The sequence below is a fragment of the Eschrichtius robustus genome, chromosome 20, assembly GCF_028021215.1.
Source record: "Eschrichtius robustus isolate mEscRob2 chromosome 20, mEscRob2.pri, whole genome shotgun sequence".
NCBI lineage: Eukaryota > Metazoa > Chordata > Mammalia > Artiodactyla > Eschrichtiidae > Eschrichtius > Eschrichtius robustus.
In genome coordinates this window covers 61,650,896-61,676,574 of record NC_090843.1, presented here as the reverse complement: position 1 = coordinate 61,676,574, position 25,679 = coordinate 61,650,896, and positions in this window count along the sequence as shown.

The following is a 25,679-nucleotide window of genomic DNA, read 5'->3' as shown; positions in this document are numbered from 1 at the left end:
GTGCTCCGGCTCGGCAGGGGGTCGATGCAGAGCTGTCAGTAACCCTCATGGGACATCTTTATGTCTCCAGGGGGGCTGGCAGGGATGCACCTGGCCTCTTCTGACCCTCGTGGTGGCCCCCCGATTCACCAGGGTCAAAATGATTTTTTTTAAATGACCGTCAACTCTTGACCTTTGCACATCTTAAATTCTAATCCAGGGCCAAAACATTTCACAAGATGTGCTTTGATCTGCTTGAAAACAGAGAAAGACCAGAAGAATAGAAACATCCACCGACGAAGCCCAAGGTGAACACACTGTTTTGTCTCCTGGGGTTCTGTAGCAGGAAGCCAGAGAGTTCCCGTCCGCGTCCACTGTATCCACGGAAGGAACATGAGAGATCGCTTCTCCAGGCCTTACAGTTTACAGATCAGGAAACGGGCTCACGACAATTTTTCTTTTTTTTTTTTTCCTGAGCCTAACTTTTCTCAGAATTGTCTTCTGGACTCTGAAAAGGCTGTATCCCTTTGCTTTCACACCAATCATCTCCTAACCTCATCCATCCATCCATCCATCCATTTGAAGGATCCATTCATTTGAAGGATTCATTCATTTCAATAGATCCATCCATTCATTCATTTATTTGAAAAATTCATTTGAAGGGTGCCAGACACTGAGTTAGAAGTGGGTGATAAAGAGTAAGACAGGGCCCCCAACCTCGGGGGCTCACAGGCCAGTTGAGTGACAGGTGGACCTACAGGAATTATAATACAGAATGATTCATGGTTAAATAAAGAAACTAAGTATCGTAGGAAGACAGGTTCTGCTTGGTCTCCATCTCAGCTCCTCCTCTTCCCCTGACCTCTAGACCCCTTAGGATTCAGTCCTGGGTCTTCTTTTCTCCTTTATCTACTCTCTTCCCCTACGTGGTCTCATCTGGTTCCAGAGTTTTGAACAACTGTACGTTGATGAATATTTTTCTGTCTCCATCCCTGACCTCTCCCCAGAGCTCCACACATTCCTACTGCCCTCTGCCTGTCTGACCAGCTCCACCTGAATGATTAAAGAGGCATCTCAAGCTTCTGTACAAATAGTAAGTCATGACGTCTGCCTTCCCACAATGGCCCTGCCATGGCTTTCCCCATCAGCACAGTTGTTCTGGGAAAAAACTCAGGAGGCAGCCTTGACTCTTCCCCTTCCTCCCCTCTCCATATCCAAGTCAGGTGGATTCCATCTCCCAAGGCAACTGGACCTGTTCTCTGTTTGCACGTTCCCTGAAAAAAATCTAGCTTCAAGACCCATCACACTTCCAATCTGTTTCCCATACTGCAGTTGGTATATAATCTTTTTAAACTTCAACTGGTATAATATCACTCCTCTACTTAAAATCCTTCACAGGAGTAAGACTTTCATTTCTGACAGAGGTGGAATAAATAGACTTATCCTCCCATATGAAATAACTAAAAAATAATACACGATAAGACATGGAAGCCACCTAAGTGTCCATCGACAGATGAACGGATAAAGAAGATGTGGTACATATATACAATAGAATATTAGTCAGCCATAAAAAAGAATGAAATAATGCCATTTGCAGCAAAATGGATGGACCTAGAGATTATCATACTAAGTAAGCCAGACAAAGACAAATATTACAACAAGGACCTACTGTGTAGCATGGGGAACTGTACTCAATATCTCAGTATCTTCTAACAACCTATAATGGAAAAGAATCTGAAAAAGAATATATATATATATGTATTATATATTATATATTATATATATATGTAACTGAATCACTTTGCTGTACCCCTGAAACTAACACAACATTGTAGGTCAACTATACTTCAATTTTAAAAAAAGATTAAAAAATACAAAATATATGCAAAACTATTTTTATAACATTAGCTATCAGGCAATGAAGGAGAGTGATAGTTGAGACATGAAACAAAGTGAAGCCCTCTGTTGGCCCCAGCTTAGTGCCTGGAGAGAATGTCCAAGTCATGGCACAAAGACAGGGAAGAAAAGGCTTGGCAGCCTTGGTGAGTTGAGGAGCCAGTACTAGGAGTCCATGAAGCCAAGGAAGTCAGAGTTCAGGAGAGGGTGCTGGAGAGAAGAGAGTTAGAGAGAGAGAGAGAGAGCTGCAGAGGGTCCTCCTTGAGCCGCGTGCCGCTCAGTGAGTATCTGTGAGAGAACTAACTGATACAGGGGGAAATCCACATGCAAGGATCTGAGAGAATGATTTCTCAGTGGTCACTCAAGAGTGGGAATAATTTCTCTTCTCATTAGTCACAGTGAAAAAAGCCTGGCGATGGGTCTTGTGCCACTGACAGGTAGCCTCTTCCTTAAGAATAAACAATGCCCCCCACCAACAAAAAACTCTTAGGAATTACAAGTTAAACTAAAAAAAAATAGAATAAATAAATTACAAAGAGCAAAAATCAATTAAACATAAAACAGGAAGCATAATAGAGAAAATAAATGAGACCAAAAGCTGGTTATATGGGAAGATCAATAAATTGGGTAAACCAGACTCATGGGGTGGGGGGGGGGGGGCGGCGGTGATATTAACAGTACCAAGAACGAGAGGCATGACATTACTATAGATTCTACAGATATTAAAAGGATTATTTCTTACGGACAGCTTTATGACAATAAATCTGACAACTTAGAAGAAATGGATAAATTCCTTAAAAGGCATAAGGCAAACACTTGCTCAACAAGAAAGAGATAATCTGAACAGATAATCCTTTATTTTTAAAAATTGAATTTGTAGCTTAAAGCCTTGTAAACAAAGGAGACTCCAGGTACAGATGCCTTCGTTAGTGAATTCTACCAAACATTAGGAAGAAATAACACCCATTAGAACAAACTCAAAGAACGCTGATGGGGGGCAATGCTTCCCAAACCATTTTATAAGGCCAGCATTACTCTGATACCAAATCCAAAAAAAGATGTTACAAGAAAGGAAAACTACCTAGGTACGAATTTTCTAAACACAATCTTAGCAAATTTAATCCAACAATATGTAAAGAGGATAATAAATCAAGTAGGGATTATTCCAGGAACGTATTTTTGGCTTAACATTCAAAACAATCAATTAATAGTCTAAAAAAAAAAAAAGATGACCATCTCAAAAGATTGAGAACAAACATTTGACAAAATACAGCACCCATTCCTGATAAAAACTCTCAGTAAAGTAAGAATAGAAGAGACTTCTTTAACCTGATTAAAGGTTAAATCTATGAAATTTTAGGTTTTAATCTATGAAAAACCTACAAGTCATACACATGCACAAAAGTACATACCTTAGACCCAAGTAATTGATCCTATTTACATAAAATACTAGAAAATACAAACTAATTTATAGTAACAGAAAGGAAATCAGTGGTCTTCTGAGGTTGCAGTCAGGAAAGGTTCTGAGTGTGGGATTACAAAGCACCATAACAAAACTTTGGGAGATGATGGCTATGTTCATTGTCTCAAGCATGATGATAATTTCATGGGTGTATGTGTATGTCAAAACTGATCAAATAGCGCCCTTCACATGTGTTCAGTTTCTTGTATGTTAATTATACGTCAACAAAGCCATTTAAAAAATCCTTCAAAGGTTTTACATTGCTTTCAGAATAAAATCCCAAGTGACCTCAGAGTTCGACATGATCTGGTACCAACCTACCTTTTCAACCTCATCTTTTACCACTTCATGCAAAAGTAACCCCCAAACATACCAAGCAATTTCCTGCCCCAGGACCTTTGCACTTACATCTCCCTGTGTTTGGAGTGCTCATCCTCTACCACTTATTTTAGCTCTTTCTCATTTTCCAAGTCACCATTTAAATATCACCTCCTCACAAGGGCCTTTCCTGATTCTCTGTATTTTAAGTAGGCTCCTTCCAGATACTTTCACCTGCTATTACCTTATTTATCACTTCTACAGAGCTTACCACACTAATTTTCTTGGTTATTTGTTTAATGATATATTATCCATCTTCCTGCAAGAATGTAACTCCTCGAGGGCAAGAATATGTTCTGTCTTACTCCTGCTCCTGGACCCAGCACAGTGCCTGGCATAAAGTACATTCTCACTAAATACTCATATATAAGTATACATGAATAAGGGAATGAGAGCAATGAACTATGTGCAAATTGAAAAAGATTTCATGGAAAAGTGACACAGAAGCTCAGTTGCGGGGAGTTCTTGTTAATTCTGTGATTACAGACAAGATTATGTAAACCATCTATTGATATTTTCTTATATATAAAACAGGGCTGCAAATAAGGATTTTAATGGCTATTGAAAGACATGAATTACACACACACACACACACACACACACAAAAGACATTTATCATAGTGCCTGGAATATAGTAGCAGCTCAACAAATGAGTTCCCTTTCCTTTCCCCAATTCCAGCTGTGAGGAGGGGAGCTCCATGGGGTAAAAGCATGCTCCCATGAAAGAACAAAGCATATTTGGAAGACCATGACAAAATGGAAAAATTTAGGAGCATCATGGGGAGAAATGAAAGTCAAAACTGGAAATGCCCTTTGACACCAGGTTGTACAGGGACTCAGCCATATGCCCACTCTGGATTTCCATCTGTGAATAATAGGAAGCTGTAAAGGAGCATGGGGAGGGGAGGGGTGGAGGAAGTTAGGCCTGGGAGATTTAGAATTGACAAGAGTAACTCTAGTAACTGCATGAATACTGAAGTGAAAGGAGGTAAAGGCTAGGGAAGATGAGAGAGAAGAACTGGAATTTTTTAACTGTCTAGATTCCAAGGATGATGACGAAGAGAGGTATAGATTGTAATTTGTATCCCAGACCTTCACCTCCAAATATGTGTTCTGCCTTGGCCAGCACCACCTATCTCTCTTAGGAGAACCCCCAGAACTCACAGCATCAGAGCTGAGACTGTGTGTTAGAGCAGAGGGAGCTCTTTACCACTGGTTGAAGACAAAATCAGAATAGGAGATGGGGAAGACGTTTGAATGGTCATGAACTTTTTTTTTTTTTCTTTTTTAAACATCTTTATTGAAGTATAATTGCCTTACAATGGTGTGTTAGCTTCTGCTTTATAACAAGGTGAATCAGTTATACACATACAATATGTTCCCATATCTCTTCCCTCTTGCATCTCCCTCCCTCCCACCCTCCCCATCCCACCCCTCTAGGTGGTCACAAAGCACCGAGCTGATCTCCCTGTGCTATGTGGCTGCTTCCCACTAGTTATCTATTTTACATTTGGTAGTGTATATATGTCCATGACACTCTCTTACCCTGTCACATCTCACCCCACCCCCTCCCCATATCCTCAAGTCCATTCTCTAGTAGGTCTGTGTCTTTATTCCCGTCTTGCCACTAGATTCTTCATGGCTTTTTTTTTTTTTCCCTTAGATTCCGTATATATGTGTTAGCATACTGTATTTGTTTTTCTCTTTCTGACTTACTTCACTCTGTATGACAGACTCTAACTCCATCCACCTCATTACAAATACCTCCATTTCATTTCTTTTTATGGCTGAGGGTCATGAACTTTTGATATAATTTTTCATACCCAGAGGTTACTGATGAGAGCCATGGAGAACGTCAGTTCTTTTGATTAAGGAGAAAGAGAAAGGGGTGAAATGTTTAAAATCCCCAAGGCTACCAAGACACAAAACAAGAGAATTGGCAGCAAAGACCCAAGTAGTCAGGCCTAGTACAAAACAAGGGGATCAACAGAGTAATAATGGATTTGCCGTTTGAAGGTCAACACCGGGGGTTGAAGGTTAGGACTCAGGCTTCCCTAGCAACTCTGTTGAACGGGGACATCCCTTAACAACAGATTCAACAGGGAGCTAACTGGTAAACCTGGAGGTGGTTTCACTCTTCCAGAGGAGAGAAAGCTACAGAAAGAGAAACCCTCGTGACAAATAAATAAAAATAACATTTTGCTGAGGTTTACTCCTAATTGGAACTACAGGGGAGACTAATGCTTCGTAAGTTTGAATTTACAAGACGTGCCTGTCGGGGGCTGTTTATATCCTTGGAGGTGGCATTGGCATTTCTGACTACCTACTACCAGGAGACCAATGAACCTAGTAATGCAAGAGAATCACAGGTGAAGCTTGATAAAAATGCTGATGGCCTGGAGACTCTGATTTAGTCCACCTGGAATAGATCCTGACATTCGAATTTTAAATAAGTTCCTCAGGTTATAGTGATGTGCTGCCCAGTTTGAGAATCACAAATTTAGATTATGGTCTTGTCCAAACAGAGAGAGTTTGCACAGGTGTAGAAAACTCAACGTTAGAAAGTATAGCCTGATTTTTCCTTATGATACATTGGTAAGAAGAAACATAATACCTAATTGTACTATATAATTTACATAGTTGCATAATTTCAAGGAAGATCATTAAAAATATGGGTATCTTAAAATCAGTTAAGAATTCTCACTTTTCTTTGAGATGTGAGAATGGAAGTTTTGATTCTGAGACTTGGGGGGATAAAGGGTTCAAAGGAAAGTTTGAGAGAGCGCATTTCCAAAGCTCTGTTCCAAAGAGAAGGGGAAAGAGATGCCGCTGGGCTGAATTCCATTGCCCACAAATGGGGCAGGGGTAGGTGGTGTTTCTTTTAAACCCACGGCTGGTGAGAGGGGCTGGAATGAGACCATTCAGAGCTTTCGAGATGTGCTTTCTGTCATTGGGAAGAACACGTGGGAAGGTAAAGCAGCCTGTGTGTCTGGGAAGTGACTGTGCTCCTCTCCAAAGGGAGGGGATCAGACCTAAGTCTTAAAAAGGCATGTTGTCCTAAAGCCATTTTAAACCCTGTCCAAGAGGACTGTTTGAAAGTGCAATGCAATCCGACAGAGAAAGTTTTGTGCACAACCAGAAATCTCGGGGCTGAGAGGGGAGTAGTAGCCAAAAGAGAGGCCCAGGATTTGAAGCCCAAGGGCCCAGCAGCAGCAAAGACTCCAGAGAGCTCATAACAGCACCTTCTGGAGGAAGAGACAGCTTTAACCCTTGTCCAGTACAAACAGAGCAAAGCCATCTTGAGATAGTATCAGTCCAATAAGAAATCTGAATATCCATTTTCTCTTCTTCTTTTCCTGTGTTCCAGCCCTGCAAGGTACATAAGCTAAAGTAAAGTAAGATGATGGTTGAGATGAACCAGACATAAAGAAAAAGCTGACTGTCCCTCCCTCCTAGGCAGCAGGCAACTAGTCCTAGCAGGGGGAGCAAAAAAGATATAACACTAAGTCAAGTTTGAAATTTGGGCTCCTGCATGGAATAGGTCATTTTACTAACTGTACTCAGACTGACAGGTGAGTTTAAGTACCCAACCTTGGGTCTTGCCATTCTTATCCAATGGCAAGGGCAATTTTAAAGGGACTGTGGGAGATAAAGTCGCTTTTTTGATTTTATCTCACAGGTTGAACATGTACAATGTACAGTTCCAAGAGTTTATTCTAACTGTCATCTTCTCTAAACCCTTTCTCTCTATTACCTTTAAGAAAAACAAAACCATGTTGTATTTGCCACCCACCTCATCTCACAGTTAGAAATCTCTTAGCTCATAGGTATGACCCTGATTTCCAGAGTTTCTGTAGTCAAATCAGAAACAAAAATAGAATAATGCAAAAAGACAAGAAGCAGCAGTTAAGAGCTGTTCCAAAAGCACTTTCCAAGAAGAGAATATGTGTTTTAAAGGTGCCTGGGATTTCTTTTAATTGATTATCGTAAGACACAGACATGGAAATGATCTTTCATGAAGGAAGTGTTTTTATACTCACAGATCCCTAGAAACACACAGGCCCACATGGGGAAGCACCAGGGTCAGTCAGGAGACAGGGAGTGAGGGGAAAAGATGGATAAGAGCTTTTCTTGTGGTCTAACTGGGAGAAAACATGTGAGGCAGGGTGAGCAGGCTTAGGATTGGCTTGTTTAAATCATTTCAGCAGGCTCTAGGGCACAGGGGATGCCCCTAGTTGTCTGCTACTTGGCCCTGGAGTGATTAGGGCAGGAGAATAGCGGCCCTGAGCATGAAGGCCCTGGAGAAGAAGGGGTTGGAGGGTTGCATTTGAAAGGTTCACTAAGGGCAAGCTGTTTCCTACCTCTAGGGATTAGTTACACCTGGGAGGGGCAGTTCCCCCCCCCACCACGGTCAGCAAAGGCCCTTGATGTCAGAGCATCACAAAATAGAAAATATAAAAGCATTGTTCACACAACGGAAAATGAAATATAACAGGGTCAACTGCTGTAAAGAAGTCAAGAAGTTGAGTCCTACAAGATAGGTACTGGATTTGCCAACCGAGTGGCCACTGAGAGCACTGTTAGGAAGCCATCTGGGTGGGGAGGTCGGAGCAAAAGGGATAAAAAAGAAAATTTTTGGTCAAGAAGCAGTATCAGATTGTGAAGAGGTCTCTGCATATATGAGACACAAAAAGGAAAGAAAGTAGGCAGCGTGTCTATAGTAAAATGGTAGGATAAAAGAGAAGTTATTGTGTTTTGTGAGATTTGTTTTCGTTTCAGTGGACAAGAGAGATAAATATGCTTGTAGGCAGGAGACAAGAGACCCAGGCGGGGGGGAGAGAGAGAGAAAGAGAGAGACAGAGACAGGGAGAGTGAGACAGAGATGGAGACGGAGAGAGAGATTGACCTAAGAGGTTGGCTTGAATTCCTGAGGGACTTGGACCAGCCTTGATTTCCAGCAGCGTGGAAGTGGATGTCAGGGCTTTCGCAGAGAGGATGCACTTATCCGAGCTCACGTGGCCTTACTGTGCCAGTGGAGATTGGAATCAGCTGGCCCGTGTGCAAGGCAGTGATACTATACAGAGCACAGCAGGCCTCCTCGAGGGCTTTTATCAGGGGATTGTCCTTCACGTCAGTGTTTGGTTTCCTACATTCTGGATACAGAAGGCTCAACAGATTAAACAAAAGAGCGAGATGTTCCTCTGATGTGGGAAGGGTATATCAGTGTCCTGATCTATTTGTTTTCCATGTCAAGAGTATGTTTATGGAGGTCAAGCGTTTAGGAACCACACCCAGCATAAAAATCGATCCACCTTTGTTTAGAGCAATATGTTGGCAAAACCATACCATACTGTTGGAATTAAGGGAGCTCTCTTTAAGAAGGCCAGCCCTAACAGGTTGACACCTTCGATAGCAGAGCCTAGTGTTCGTCCTCATAGCCAACTTGTGATTGATAAATAGACCCTCCCTCCCCGCCAGAGTATTCCCACTCTTATACCTCGTTGTAAAAATATACAATCACTTCTCAGTGGATACGGTAATTCATCCATTATAGGTAAAAAACGAGTGTGACCTGTTTGTTCAATCAACCATCCTATAACGATCACTGTCTCCATCAAGAAAGCACACCAAGGCCGCAGAGAAAGACAGTAAGAAACTTCCTTTTGAATATGTTTTTAAAATCCACCAAGCATTGTCCAACGTTATTTCACTTAAATCTCTGTGAGTGTGGCCATTAATCCCATGATCTCTATTTTATAGAGAAGTCTGTGGTTGGGAAAGTTTCATGTGATGGGTAAGAAGGTACTAGAACCTATTTGTAAGAAGGGCCAGAACACAGTAGAACGTGAGGGTAAACATGGGATTCAGGTGGTAATTGACAGACTTGGACACGGAAATCACCACAGACCCTTCCTTGGAGGTCTCCTGAGAGAGGAGTCAACGTGGGGAAGCGATGGCAGATGGGTTTTGCGAGCTTGAATTCTAACGCTGAGTTCCCTGCTACCCGAGCTGGGGCATGACTCTGGCGCCAGCTTACACGTAATGGACAAGGAGAGGAGAGCCGGAGAGGGTCCCCACAGCCAAGGGATGGTGTTGATTTGCTCTGTTTGCCGCTAATAACGAGTGCTAGGCTGGCCTCGCTTCCAATTAGCCCCTGGCCTGTTTGGCACGGGGGTGATGAGAAAGCGGAGAGAGCCCTTCAAACTCGGAGCTCACTGCTGCCGCTGCCTGGGAGCAGGACGTCATGGAGACACACGCACGCACACACGTACATGCACAGATCTAGAAACCTACATGTGCATGCACACACATACACGCACACACGTGAACGCACATGCATACACACATGCATGCATGCGCACACATACATGCAGACATAAAACATACATATGCATGCACACACATACACTCACCTGCAAACTGGTCCTTTTCACACGTGGCTCGCCACTCAAAGCGGCCCCTAACACCTGCCACCTGACGTCACCAGATTCGGACTGCCGTCCCCCCGGAAGGATCTAAAAGGAGCATGGAAGGAATGTTTCTCTCCTTTACTCCATTAGAACTAGGACAATAAGCCAGGACCTCTGACTCAGATCCTGGGCTTTTTCTATCAGGAAGACAAAAGCAAGTGTAATGCAGGACCTCTGCCATCATCTTAACGATCAGGAGAGGAAACAATCCAATAAGAAGGAGTCCAAGTCAGTAACACAAACCAGCAGTTTAGAAGCAGGAGTGCGCACGTGGGCCGCGTCTCGACAAGAGGCACCCCCTGGAGGAGGTGGGGCTCCTATCTGAATCTGCCTCGAACTAGCATTTTCCACTGACCCAGAAAGGACCCCATCTTCACAAAGAATGGAAGCAGCCACCGTGGCTGGCCTCCCGCTCCACCTGGTGTCTCCTCACTGGAGCTTTGGGCGAGAGCATCCCCTTCTCAGGGAGCCAGAGTGCACGCAGCAAGAAAATCTGAACTTGGAAGGACCTTTGCTCCAGGAGAAAACTAACTGTGACGGAGTCTGGCACGGAGCTGGGCTGAAGCTCCAGACATCCAGAGCCCTAATCATCCGCAGACGTTTCAGGACCCAGTCCCGGGCATCGGATGGTTCTCAGGAAATAAACAGGGAGAGAACCATCCCGTTTCCTCCACCCCATCTCTCTTCGCCGGGGCCCCTTTGCCCCATTGCAATGTGCCCTAACGAATCATCTTAGTAGGTGTTGGGTCAGAGTCACCAAGGGGTCTGCCTAAGGTCACTGACTTGCTTTGTTTACATGGCTAATTTTATCACTGCTTGGAAAGCTAATGGTACTATTTACACTTTAACTGTGATAAATGTCCAGTTAAAGCAGTGCTGGGCAAGTGAAAGACCAAGGCAATGAATCCGAACCTTCTTTGCACAGGAAATATTAATATTTGTGAGCGCCCCAATCCTTCCAGAACCTTGTACTCGAGGAGGAGGAGCGGTGCTTCTAGCCCAGTGCGTCTCACACTCTGGTCCTGGGACAACAGGCACCGGATCCCCTGGCAGTGGTGGAGGGCGGAGCCCAAGAACCTGCCCTTGTCTGGCTGCTCTTGTGCTTTTGCTCAACTGTCAGACCACCTGAGGCCCCATCTCCGTGGAGGATGCAGGGAGCTGGTGGAGAAAGGAAGGTCCGAGGCAATGACTCGAAACCCAGTTGTTAAGCCGTATTTCAGAGCCATCTGTTCTTGTTTAAGACTTCAAGGGAGGCTTGGACTTTTAATCATCTGTGCGATAGAACAGTGCTTGTCAAAAGTTAATGTGCACATAAGTCACCTGGGCTCTTGTGGAAATACAGATTCTGTTTCAAAAGGTCTGGGGTGGGGCCTGAGATGGTGCGTTTTAACAAACTCCCGGGGGATGCCAATGCTACTGGCCCATGGACCACATTGGATTCGCAAGTCACAGGAGGACATTCGTGGACGGAGATGTGACTGGATACGTTACTGTGTGTTGGCTCCCTGAGCCCCCGGCTCCCCCTCAACCTTTGCCTGCCTACAGCTCTGCCCCTCAAAGTCCACACCTTCCAACAAAACGGACTTCTTAACGCCGTCGGAGCAAACCACGGAATTCCCCTTCTGTGAGCTGAGTTCTCACGCCGTTCTCCTTTTCTAGGCAGTTTCCTCCCGGCCAATTCGAGTTCGAGAACACCCGCTCAACCTCGGAGCGCTAGCTCAAATGCTTCATTGCCATGTGATGACCCAGCTCCCACCCTGGGTGAGCTTTTTGCGTTTTCTTTTTTTTCTTTATAACAGGAAGTGTGTACCTTTTGACCACCTTCGTCTGATTCCCCCACCCGCCTCCACCTCTGATAGCCACAAGTCTGATCTCTTTCTATGAGTCGACTTGCTTGTTTTTAGATTTCACATATAAGTGAAATCACAGTTTTTGTCTTCCTCTAACTTATTTCGTTTAATCTAATACCCCTACGATCCAGCCATGTTGTTGTAAATGGCAAGATCTCCTTATTCTTTATGGCTCAATAATACACTACCAAATGTAAAATAGATAGCTAGTGGGAAGCAGCCGCATAGCACAGGGAGATCAGCTCGGTGCTTTGTGACCACCTAGAGAGGTGGGATGGGGAGGGTGGGAGGGAGGGAGATGCAAGAGGGAAGAGATATGGGAACATATTGTATGTGTATAACTGATTCACCTTGTTATAAAGCAGAAGCTAACACACCATTGTAAGGCAATTATACTTCAATAAAGATGTTTAAAAAAAAAATAATAATAATAATACTCTCTTGTGTACGTACAGACATCACAACTTCTTTAGCCATTCATCTGTCAATGGACACTTCGGTTGTTCCCATGTCTTGGCTATTGTATCGCTTGTCTTTTTGATGGTGGCCACTCTAACAGGCATGAGGTGATACCTCACTGTGGTTTTGACCTCCATTTCTCTAGTGATGAGTGACGTCGAGTGGGGTGAAGTTTTATAACTTGCCCCGTACCATGTCCCGGATAACAGGTGAGGAAACCGTAACGTGGCAGAGCCAGAGTCCTATTTATATTAAGGCACTATGATTTAAGAACAGTTCTGTGGTAAAGCACGATGAGCCACTGGCTCAGTGAGACGTGCAGACCACAGATGCTAAGGTGCTCTGGGGTGGCGAGAATGGTCACGAGGACCAGTGAAAAGCAGGGGGCGGGACAAGTGCAGGTGGCTGAGATTTGACATCAGGCACGGGTGCCGGCACCCCAAGCCGAAGGGGAGCTGGACTGCTGCTTCGTTAGTGGCTGGGCGAATGTCCCGAACCTCAACCCCACCTCACGTTCTACCTGCCCCAAGTATATGCCAAGCAGGACTCTCTGCCTGGGATGCGGCTCCTGAATTTATCCTGGTCAGGCACCCAGGGCGAGCCCATCTTTTGTGACCTGGAGCCCAGATCATATAACCCTGCTTGTGGAGGGAGAAGACACGCTCTCAGGGAGTCTCCTTCTCCGCCTACAACCCTTCCTGAAGGGGGGAGGGGCCCATGGGAGCCGCGGCACCGGGGGCCATGGGATGCTGGCGCAGAGCTTTGCCGAGATGGAGAGCCCTCAGCCTTGCGGCCCGTTTCCCTCTTCCCCTGTGACCAGGTGGCGCAGGGTAGGACCCCCTGACGCCTCTGGCGAGGCTGCCCTCCTTCACCTTACGCTCTCCCCTCCCCCTGCAGCCTCTCTGCCCTGGATCTGCCCTGGGAGCCCCACCTTCTTAAATTCAGGGGGAGGAAGCCACACTCCCCAGCAAAGAGCTCTGCTTCGGTGAATGTTCGCAGCAGTGGGAGCGTGGGGCGGGGCTGGGGTTTGGGGGTGTCTCCCAGCCTCTCCTAAGGCAGCAGCCCAGTTCCCATCGCCAGGAGCCAGGTGCCCGAGCCAGCCTTGACCCTCCGGCACCTCCATCTGTCCCCTCCCCATTTTGCTTCCACTGGCCTCAATGATCATTCTCTCCACCCCCAGAACACCTTTACCATCCAGGCCCTTCACCACTCACTCAGCCCTTGGCCGAGGCTGCTTTTCGTGGACGTTGTTTGTGAATCAGGATTACACAACAAAGACTGTAAACCCCTCAGTAACAAAAACCGCGTCTTAGGGTTTTGTCCCTTTAACTCCCAGTTCTGTTCCCTGAACACGGATGGCGCTCAATAACTATCTTCTGGGGGCAAAGAAAGCAGCATCAGAGGACCTGGAGAACAATATCCAGAGCTAGAACTACCAACGAGGGGATCACATGAACCGAGAAAAGACAGTGAAAATATCTACCTCTGAAAGATAAGAGGGAGATGAATCAAGATGGGATAAGACAACATACCAGTGGTGGATATGTGTGTGAAATTCATCGTAGCCTGTTCTGAACAATCGGCCACCTCTGTGCCCACACCCCCATGGATGGCAGGGTACCATTCCAGCCTGAGGAGATTTATATTAAAAATCCTAACATCCTTGCTGTACTAACTTACTTTGGAACCCCTGTTACAGGACAAAGTTCTGGGGTAGAAGACTGTTTCCAATTCCCACTAGATGATAAAGCAGCAGCTATATGGGCACCCTTAGGAAGCAGCTGGAGTCTGGCACTGGCTGATGTCATGGGTTTTTTTTAGGAGCACAGATCTCTGGGAATTGACATCCACCCTAGGCTTTCTCGGAGATGTGTTATGTCTAATCGCATGTCCTTCTGCTGCTGCCCCAAATGCCAGACCAGTGGTGGAGATGTTGTTTGCTCTGGCCTCTTGGGAGGTCCCCTCATGCCTCCTTGGTGATCTAATCATGAGAATCGTCATGTACTTAATTTACATGAGTCACCATTTGGGCAAAAGAGGCAATCTCTCCTCCAAAATATAGAAGCCAACCCACTCACAATACAAGTTAAACATAGGAAACGTATTTGTTCATCAGTGTTCAGTAGAAAACTAATTTATTACAAACTAGAGAAATGTATGAGAGGAGATATTCCCCTTTGTTGAGAACAACAGAAAATATTTTGACCAACACTTTCACAGAAATCAAAGCGCAAAAACAAATGCCACAGAAAAATTAGAAATTTAGCATCACACTGTCCACGTACTTCATATTTTCTTTTGGGTCCCTCAGTACGTTGGTGCACCCTGTACCATTCCCCTTGGCATTTTGTCTTCTGATGACTCGTGTGAATGGGATTAATTATATCTTACAAAGACAACTGTTCTATTATAATGGTGTTAAGATTTTATATATTTATTTTATAATTGACCACATGACTAGTTTCTTATCAAGTCTAGTCTTTTGTTTTTTTTTTTTAAGTGTGTATGATTCCTTACATTTTTAGAGTCAGGTGTATTTACTATTATTACTTTAACTTCATTAGTTAAGAAACTGAGGTTCAAAGAGATTGTTTTTCCAATATACAATTAGAAAGTGATAGAATGTAGAAGAGTTTTTACATGATGGGGGTTATCTGTCCCTTGAAAGTTTGACAGAATTCACCTATAAAAGTGTCTAGAATTGACACATTTATTGGTGGCAATATCTTTTTTCCATTTTTCTCTTAAGTATTTCAGATTTTCTGCTTCAGTAAACTTTTCTAATTTATATCTTTCTAAAGTTTTCAAATTTTTTAGCTTTGGACCTTATTTATTTTCATAGTATTTTATCTACTTGATATCTGTGATTATACATATTTTCTAGTGCCTAAAGTTACATTTTGGAGTGTGTCTCCTTTTTTATTAGACAAAGTAAACTTTACCATTGACTTGTATTATTTATAAATTCTAATTCATTGATTTTTGCTTACATGTTATATAATTTTTCCTGTTTCATTTTTCCTATATTCTGTGGTTTGTTTTTTCTTGTTCATTTTTCTTTTCCCAATTTCTTGAGTTAGTATATTTCATTTTCATTTCATTTTGGGAATTAAAGTATTTATGATTATGAATTTTTCTTTGAACAATGCTCTGTTTGCCATTTCCCATAAATTTTAATTTGTAGTGTTCACATTATCATTGCTTTCTAAAAATACTTTAATTGAAGATCAATGTTTCCCTTTCTTGCAAGAGCTACTTAGGACAGTGCATTAAAATTTCCAGATGATTGGGATTATTTTATTATGTTTTGGTTATTTATTTCTAGTTTTATAGATTCATAATTAGAATGCATAGTCAATACAACTTCTCTTTAATAGACAGCATGCCTATTAAAACCACCTCATTAATTGTATTATTTAAACTCTCTATCCTTTCCCTCCTGTTTCTTTTATTTAACAATGACTAAAAGAGCTATGCTAAAACCCCAAAAGCTGCTGTGTTTCTGGCAATTGTTCCTATGGCAGTTTTTATTTATCTATTTTAATGGTGTTTGGGAAGCACAAATACGCATGATTTTATATTTTCCTTGTGGACACAAGCTTCCATTAAAAAAATATTTGTCCTATGTAATATTTTTTGCCTCGAATTCTACTTCTGTATTAACATCACAATGTTTTCACTTGGCTTGTATTTGCATAATTTATTTTACCATCTCCTTTATTTTTAGAGTTTTAAACAAAATATTCTATTCCAATCATTTGAAAACTCAGAGTGCTGGAAGGCTTACAGCAAAAAAAAAAAAAAGAAAAAATCCACAGATACGGAAGAACCGCACGTACGGACAGCTGACTGAAAGTTATATTCAGCTTTTCACTGTACACCTGTAAATTATATAATATTATACACATCAATTATACTTCCATAAAAACAGTAAGTTAAACTCAGATTCTCAACTTCACAGAGGGTCGGTGCCCCTAACCCCTGCATTATTCAAGGGTCAACTGTGCATATATACACATATTATACACATATTGTGCATGTGTGTGTGTGTAAGAGTATAGAATTGTGGACTGGATATGCACCAAATTCCTGATAATGTTCCTCTGAGGAGGAAGGAAGGATGTCCATAGCTATTTTAGTAATTCAGGCATGACAAGGACCACTAATTAGTATCAGCAGGAATAAAGAAGTGGTGAATATAAAGATTATTTGAAAGGACGAACTTATAGGACTTGATGGTACTTCACACAAGAAATCAAGAAAGCAGCATTTCTAGCTCAGAGATTGAGAGAGAGCATCGTGATGCCTTTTACTGATACTAGAAATTTGGGAATTGGACCTAAGTTTCAGAAAAATGATCAAGAATTTAGATGCGTTTAAATTTGGATTACATGACTCAGTCCATCAACAAATCTTTACTGGAGCGCCAGTGTATACTCAGGGACTAGCACAGTGCCAAGCACATAGCAACTTTTCAAGAATTATTAACTGATGGTCAAGGGCACACGGTCCTCTGCTACTGGCTGGGCGTGGAGAAGTCAACCAGGCAGGCTTGGGGCCATCCTCATGGAACTTCAGAGGCTAGAGTATAAGAGCAGACCTAAGGATGCATATGGAGGGCTGGCTGTTTTTAAAACAATGGATCTTTGAGGTTGCTATAGAGGCCAATAATGTGGAGGTGACCTAGTGTGCATGGGGACGCAAGGAAGGCTCCAGCGTGGAAGAAGCCTTGAAGGAGAGGTTGAAGGAGACATAGTCTGTCCCACCTCAGGCAGAGGCTCCGTGGGAAAGACTGAGATCTCAGGCCAGGTGAAGCAGGTGGGAGAAACGGCCACCAGATAAAGGGGACACCTGCACGGAGACCCTGAAGTACAAGACAGCAGGCAGGTTCCTGGACCTGAGAAGTGAGGGTAGGGCTGAAACAGAGAGGAGACAGAGCACGGGGACAGAAAGAGCCTCCTCGTCCACCTTGACCGAGGCTTTGCCTGGTGCGTGCCAGACCTGGGTTGAGTGGAGGCTCTATTGCCAATGGCAGTGACACTTGAATGTCTGGGTGATGATTTACGGGAGAAAACTCAGCCTCTTGAGGTCAGAGTGATGCAATGTTTGTCCCGCTGTGTGAACATTGCACTCGATGTGTTCTGAGGCTGTCAGTGCCTCATCAGAAAGATGGGAGAGGGAGGGGGAAGAGGAGGAGAAACAGCTGGATTCACTTACACTTAAGATACATATAGTTTAGAAATAAATGATCTGTCGAAGCGTGTCTTGTTTCTTGCTTATTCCAACATGTTTGAAAAGGTTTGAATTGTTTGGTTGAGGCCAGAATTCTCTAAGGATCAGGCTTTCACTTTGCTTCATGTCTCTGTTAGCACTTATGGTCCCTTTCTGCTTGGCCTCGTGTGACCTGAATCGAATAAAAATGAGTGACTAATCTAACCGCTGACTTGATGAAGCCCTAGATCTCCAAAATAGACTGTAACAAAACTGTCATGAATCCAACAGCAAATACTGATGGCTCTACCTTCAGAGAGCATGCAGAATCCTACAATTTTGCATCAGCTCCCTGCTACCAGTGGGGTCCAGGCCCCCGCTCCCTCTTGCTTGGGTTATTACTGTGTCTTCCTAAGCGGTCTTCTTGCGTTTGCCCTTGACTCCTCTATGGTCGAAGTTTAGGACAGCAACCAGAGATTTAGTTAAAGAGTTAATCAGATTTTAATTCCTTCCCTGCTTACGATCCTCCTGTATTAGGGTTTGTCTGAGAAACAGAACCAACAGGATGTATATATAGAGAGAGATGAAAGGGATGGGCTCATGTGTTTATGGAGGCTGACAAGACCAAAATCTGCAGGGTGGGCCAGCAGCCTGGAGAGTCAAGGAGAGCCAGGGGTGCAGTTCAACTGCAAAAGTCATCAGCTGGCAGAATCCCCTCTTGCTCCAGAGAGAGATCAGGCTTTTGCTCTATTCAGGCCTTCAACTGATTGGATGAGGCCCACCCACGTTATGGAGAGCAATCTGCTTTACTCAAAGCCCACCAACTTCAATATAAACCTCATCCAAGAAAACCCTCACAGAAACATCCAGAATAACGTTTGACCACCTGTCTGGGCACTGTGGTCCAGCCGGGTTGACAGACATAATGAACCATCATGTCTCCCAACAATGGCCCACAGGCCCCTCACTGCTGGTTCTCAGCCATGGCTACACAATGGAATCACCAGGAGGACTTTGGGAACCACTGACCACTGGCGTCTCAACCCCACAGGGTCTGATCAGGAGTACGGGCTGGACACTAAGATTTTAAAAAGGTCTCGGGTGGTTTTCATGTACAGGAAAGTTTGAGAACAATTGCCCTATATAACTGGCCCCTCCCACCACTACGACCTCCCACTCTGCTTCTCAGTGGATTCCCTGCAGCCACAGCAGGCATTCTTTGAACACTCTAAACACACACACACCTACTGCACACATCTTTGCCAGGGATGCATGGCTCCCCTCCTTCAGAGTTCTCCCCCAATGCCATCTTATCTGTGAAACCTTTCTGGACCACCCCATACAACAGAGCAGGTCTCACTTCTCACCCTGGCTTATTTTTCTCCATCACACTATCACCACCTGAAACACTATTATGTTTACTTATTCATTGTTCTGATATCTGTCTTCCACTAGAATGTAAGTTCTATGAGGGTAGAGACTATGTTTGTTCTACTCACTGCTGCGTCCCATGGCTTAGAACAATGCCTGGTATCTAGCAGGGGCTTCGTAAATATTTGTTGAATGAACAAAGGAGATATGTTTTCCCCCTAACAATTCAACTTTTTATAACACCGTGGGATACCTCACTGTTACGGATTTGAGCCCATTTCTGCTATCCCATGACTGAGGGGTCTCACACAGGGTCATTCGAACATGGAGGTGCTTCGGACAAGCCAACCTTTTGGTGTTATAGCCAGGCAATGAGATGCACACCTTCACAAAAAGTAGAACGGTGGTTACCAGAGTGGAAAATGGGGAGGAATTCTCCAAAGTTATACAAGAAGAGTAAGTTCTGGAGAGCTACTGTACAGCATGATGATGGTAGTTAACAATACGGTATTGGACACGTGAAATTTACTAAGAAGGTAGATCTTAAGTGGGGAGAGAGAGAGAAGAAGGAAGAGAAATGACAGGGAATGAAGGAAGGAAGGGAGGAAGGAAATGGTAACTTAGACGATGGATGTATTAATTAGCTTCACTGTGGTGATCATTTCACAATGTATATGCAAATCAAAACATTGAGTGGTACACCTTAAATATATACAAGTCCTATTCGTCAATTATACCTCAATAAAACAGAAAAAATTAAAAAAGATGCCATGCTTTCTAACTGGAATCTTGAGTTATTTCGCTAACACTTATTTTAGCAGAGGTAGGGGCTGGGTCGGGAAGAAGTGAATTTTTATTTCTATTCTAGACTGCTGTCTTCAGCCCAAAAGGGGCACATTTCCACCATGGACAAAATCACACGTGAAACCCTAAATTAACCAGCAACCCCATTTCCACTTTACGCCAGTGTTGGTTGGCACCCTCTTGGCTGGGTGTGGCTGCTTTGCTGACTCAAGACTCCAGCTCGTTATCACAGCTGGGAATCTCCCAGAAGGATCCTCCAGTTCTGCAGCTTTATCTCCTTGTTCTTAGCCCGGAAGGCTCTCGCTGGGCATTTGTTAAGTTGACAGGTTACACTATTTAACTGTGCCAAACGCTTTCAGGAAAGCTTTTGAAGGAACTCATCTAAGCCCACCACTAGATAAAGCCAGAACCAGAGCTTGGACAGAGGCTCTTGACTCTGTCAGTTTCTCTCTCTGCCTCTTCACAGCACACAGGAAACTACTGGGCTCAGAGAATCCCAGAATCTCCCCCCTCCCTGTTCAATTTATCCTGGGAGCATGCTCTTAATGAAAGACTTGCACAGAATCCTTCACTCAGGTCTTCTGGGGAACCAAACCCAAGACATCCAGCGCCAAATACCAAACAGTTGCTTAGGATATATTTTCTTCATGAAGTAACAAATGAAAGGATGTTGGGTTGGCCAGAAAGTTCATTCAGGTTTTCCATAACATTACGAAAAACCCAAACAAACTTTTTGGCCAGTCCAATGCTTTTCCCTTAAAACACAATCTCAGTGTCACCTTGTAATAAAATTCCTCTATTAGGATCATTGGCATACGTGATAACACATATATAATTGAGGGCAAGATTTTTTTTTTTTTTTTTACAAGCTGTGCATGATTAGATGCAATTTTCTTGGAAATTAAGCCTCTCTTTCTACCCTTGTTCCTTCTTTCGGTTCATCGGTCAGGCACTGCAAGGTCTATCTAATTGTCTATTGATCTGCATGAGAGAATTATCCATTCTGAACTCATGAAACATAACACCTTCTGGAAAGTATTGGATCCATAGGAAGCTGTAGAATAATGTGCATTGAAGATGCCTGCCTTCCAATGCTCACTCCATACCCCCTGCTTCTCTGATGTCCATTGGTCCTGAGACTTAAGGGGACCATCTTGGACCTCTCTGCCACCCTCAACTCTTACATCTTCATCAGTAGCACTTTGGCGCATCAAGTCAGACAAAGCCGTGGAGGACCCAGAGTCTATTTCTGTGTGAATATGTGCACAGATTGGGGGTGACATAAAGATATTAATAATGCATGGAGAAAGACGGCTGGACTTCCAGAGATTCGATGTGATGGAAGAGAAGGGAGAAAGAGAGGTGAGTTTTGGACTGGAGTCTTGAAAGAGGTAGATGATGTGGATTAATATAAAAATGAGCGGGAGATAATTTTCCAAACTAGCGACCATACAAGCAAGGATTTGGGATGCTTATGAGTGACAGGGAAGTTAGGCTGGAATAAAAGATGAAATAGCCAGAATTATCCCATAGGTTCACTCCCGCTCTAGCATTCCATCGCGCCCCACCCTGAATCCACATCAAGTACCCAGCTCCACCTTCAATTCTTAGCTCACTACCTCCAACTTTATTGCACTTTTGATGTGGTCCAGGTCACACCTGCCAGATCCTCAGCACAAGCCAGTGACAAGACATGGAGCCGGACCCTTACAGTGAGGAGAGAGAGTATAGACCCATGAAAGGAAGAAGGGACCTGCCAGAAGTCTGTGGTTATTGTAAGGCCAGACATCCAGCAGAGATCTAGAAAAGTGAGAATGTAGAAGACTTTGAAATTATTGGAATAATCGCGCTGGGAAAGGAAGAAATGACACGACCCCTAATGCAAACTTGCATGGGACCAGGAAGATTAGCAGGGATTATACAAATAAGAGAATTGCGATTGTGGGCATCAACATTCCCTACGGCAGGAATTGTCTGGAGAGGAAACGGTGACAGAAAGAAAGAAGTGCCATCCACCGCAGGGGACGGAGGTGTCTCTGAAGTGAGGGCACCAAATGGGTGCACCTCGGGGTCCCATTATCTACTGCCGCATGACAAGGTAATCCCAACTCAGTGGCTAAAAACTACAATCAGTCTATATTTGCTCACGATTCTGCAACGAGGGCAGAGCTCATTGTGGACAGTTTGTAATGGATTAAATTGCGCCCCTCCCGAAGACAGGCTTAAGTCCTAACCCCCAGGACCAAGTAATGCAACTTTCTTTGGAAATTGGGTCTTTGCAGATGTAATGAAGTTAGGATGAGCTCGTTAGGGTGGGCTCGACTCCAATGACTAGTTTCCTTATAAGAAGACAGAACTTTGGGCACAGATGCAGAGGCGAGACAGCTCCCTGCAGACTGAAGATTGGAGTGAGGCTGCCAAAAAGCCGAGGAATACTCAGGGCTACCAGAAGTTGGAAGAGGCAGGAAGGATCCTCCCCCAGAGCCCTCAGAGGGAGCAGGGCCCTGCCAACTCCTTGATTTCAGACTTCTAGCCTCCAGAACTGTAAGAGAAGAAACTTATGTTGTTCTTTAGTCACTTCGTTTGTGGTTCTTTGTTCTAGCTACTCCAGGAAACGAACACACAGTTCGTCTGCATTTCATGTGGCATCAACTGAGGAGGCTTGAGTGGGGCAAGAGAATCCAGTTCCAAGATGGCGCTACTCCCATGGCTGAGTCAGCGGTACTGGGTACCAGCTGTGAAACAGCTGCATCTGATGGATGGGCACCTCGGTTCTCCTCTACATAAACTCTCAGCATGGCTGGCTTGGGCTTCTCACAGCGTTAAGGTCTTGGGGTATCAGGACTTCTTACACGGTGGATGGCTTCCCCAGACGCAAAAGCAGCAGCTTCTAGGCATTCTGAAGATACAGGTAAAGAATTGGATCAGTGTCACTTCTGCCACGTGCTACTGAATAAAACAGGTCACGAGGAAGCCCAGATTCAGTGGGTGGGGATACACTAGAACGTGAAGGCCAGGAGCATAGTTCACAGGGAGCCACCAAAGCAACAAGCTACCACGCTCAGAATTCAACACTGCGGAGAGGGAAGTGGTAGAAACAGAGAACGCAGGAAGAAATAACTGACGGAGGGAAGAGGAAGTGGCCGATGGAGCAGATCTATAATAATCATTATTCCTTCTATCTGCATAGCATTTTAACAGCTTACAAAAATGATTATCTTAGTAAATCCAAATCCCCCCAAGTTCTCCTATACTAGGTGCACACATAAATATAGTGAGTAGAAAGGCTATCAATGACCGTCTTTCAACTGACTTGACTCATCTTTGAAGGCGCCTGCCTGCAATGTCCTCCACGCTCCTTCATGTCGTCTTCCTTTACATCTTACTCCTTCTGCCACAGCTGGACTCATGTTTTCTCCAGCAGGCCATGCACATGTCTGTGTGTGCCCTCCACACACGCACTCCTCCATGGCTGGAACCCCCTTTCATAATCCTGTCCTTCCTCCTCCACCTCCAAGAGACCCTCCCCATCACCTCTAGGTCACAGGTCACTTCTGTACTCCTCCTAAAATACTGATAGCAGATAACACATGAAGCCCCAAGGTGATGGCAGCTGCATCTTTTCCTCAACGTAGCTTCAGCATATATAGACTTGCACGGTGTGGGCCTCCCAAATTTGCTTGATCAAAAAGGAGAAGCAGGATGTAGAGTGTTTCTCTTCTGCTGGGAGTTAGGCTGTTACCAACAGCTCTAGTCCACATTGATTCAGCATCTTCCAGGTTGAAAACCACAATAAAGGCTCAAAACACTAGGCATACAGTAGGTCTACTACAGACATATTCACAGACAAGGGTGTACACAGGCAGCCAGAAGACCCCTGAAAGAAGATAACAATGCGGGCTACTGTTGTTTGAGGGTCCCCTTCACTTTATGACTTAAGGGGTTAACCCCACTGCTCAAAGGCACAGAGCTAGTGATTAGCAGCACCCGGATGGGAGCGCTGGTTTGTCTGACCCTGATGCTCGTGTTTCTGACATCCTCTTAATATATCAGCCATTGAGTATCCACACCACCAAACATGATTATGTCTGCCTTTTGTCCATCACTGCCAGTCCTCACCATAACTCTGCAAGATCGTTTCCATATGAGAGAGCTCGAGATCTCAGTTCCCTCAGGGTAAACCAGATAAGCATGCCCAAACCTTGAAAATAAATCGATCAATATTCTCTTGGGGAAGCTCTGAGGAACACGCCTTTGGATGACAGGATTCAATCCCCTCCAAATTGATAATTACTTACACTAGAAGTAAGTCAGAAAGAGAAAAAGAAATACCGTATGCTAACACATATATATGGAATCTAAGAAAAAAAAAAAAAGGTCATGAAGAACCTAGGGGCAAGACGGGAATAAAGACACAGACCTACTAGAGAATGGACTTGAGGATATGGGGAGGGGAAAGGGTAAGATGTGACAAAGTGAGAGAGTGGCATGGACATATATACACTACCAAACATAAAATGGATAGCTAGTGGGAAGCAGCCGCATAGCACAGGGAGATCAGCTCGGTGCTTTGTGACCACCTAGAGGGGTGGGGTAGGGAGGGTGGGAGGGAGGGAGACGCAAGAGGGAAGAGATATGGGAACATATGTATATGTGTAACTGATTCACTTTGTTATAAAGCAGAAACTAACACACCATTGTAAAGCAATTATACTACAATAAAGATGTTAAAAAAAAAATAGATTAATGGAGTCCAGATAAGACCCCCAAAGAATTTCTTCCAAGTCAGAATTATGGATGGCATTTGAGTATCCATAACAGACATCAGACAGAGCACTCCACTTGGAGCCAGACGACCTATTTTCAGACTCCACCTCCATCTTGTGCATCTACATCACTTCCGTAGGGAAGATCATTTAACTTCTCCTGACTTCAGTTTTCTTTTCTGTACATGAGGTGATGTCTACCTTAGAGGCATCATTAGGTGACTTAAAATCTTTGAAAACAGCTAAGCACCATTTTTGGATTGTAGTGGTACTCCCATAACGTTAGTTTACTTGCGATCCGGGGATAAAAATATTTGTCCTGCCTTTCCCCAGGCATTTTGAGGAAAAGAACATGTTCAAGCAGGTATAAAAGTGTGTGTGTATATATATGTGTGTGTGTGTGTATATATATATATATATATACACACACACACACACACACACATATATATGTATATACGTACATACGTATATATGTAATATTAACACAAACTATCATTATTCTTACTTTCCTAGATTATAAATGGAAAAGTGTGTTGGAGTTGGCGTACTGCATCAGGATGAAGTCTGTGAAAATGGCAATAAATTAGCTTCTTTTGTTTGTGTTCTTCAAGTTACAATAAGAAAGAAGGCCAACCAGAGCTGGCTCAGACAATGAAGATGAAAAGAATTCACTCCCACCCTGGGCATTTCTGAATTGATGCCAAGTGACAAGAGTTTGGACCAAGGGATGAGAAGCCATGGGAGGTGTGCCAGACATTGGGCCCCGCATCTCAAGTCAAGAGTTCCATTGCTTGGTATAGTTTGGGTACCACGTGAATTGCCACAACCTATTCTTTGGGCTGAGGCGACAGTTCCCCAACAGTGATGAGATATCCCCTCAACAGACCTTCCTGCATCCCACAGGACAGCCCAAGCAAATCGGCTTCCTCTCTTGCTTCCAAGTCCCTCATCCTAATGTGGCTTTTGAATCCCTTTCAATTTCAAAACATTCTCCTTCTGAAATTCCCAGGATACTAAAGGAAAAGTCTTC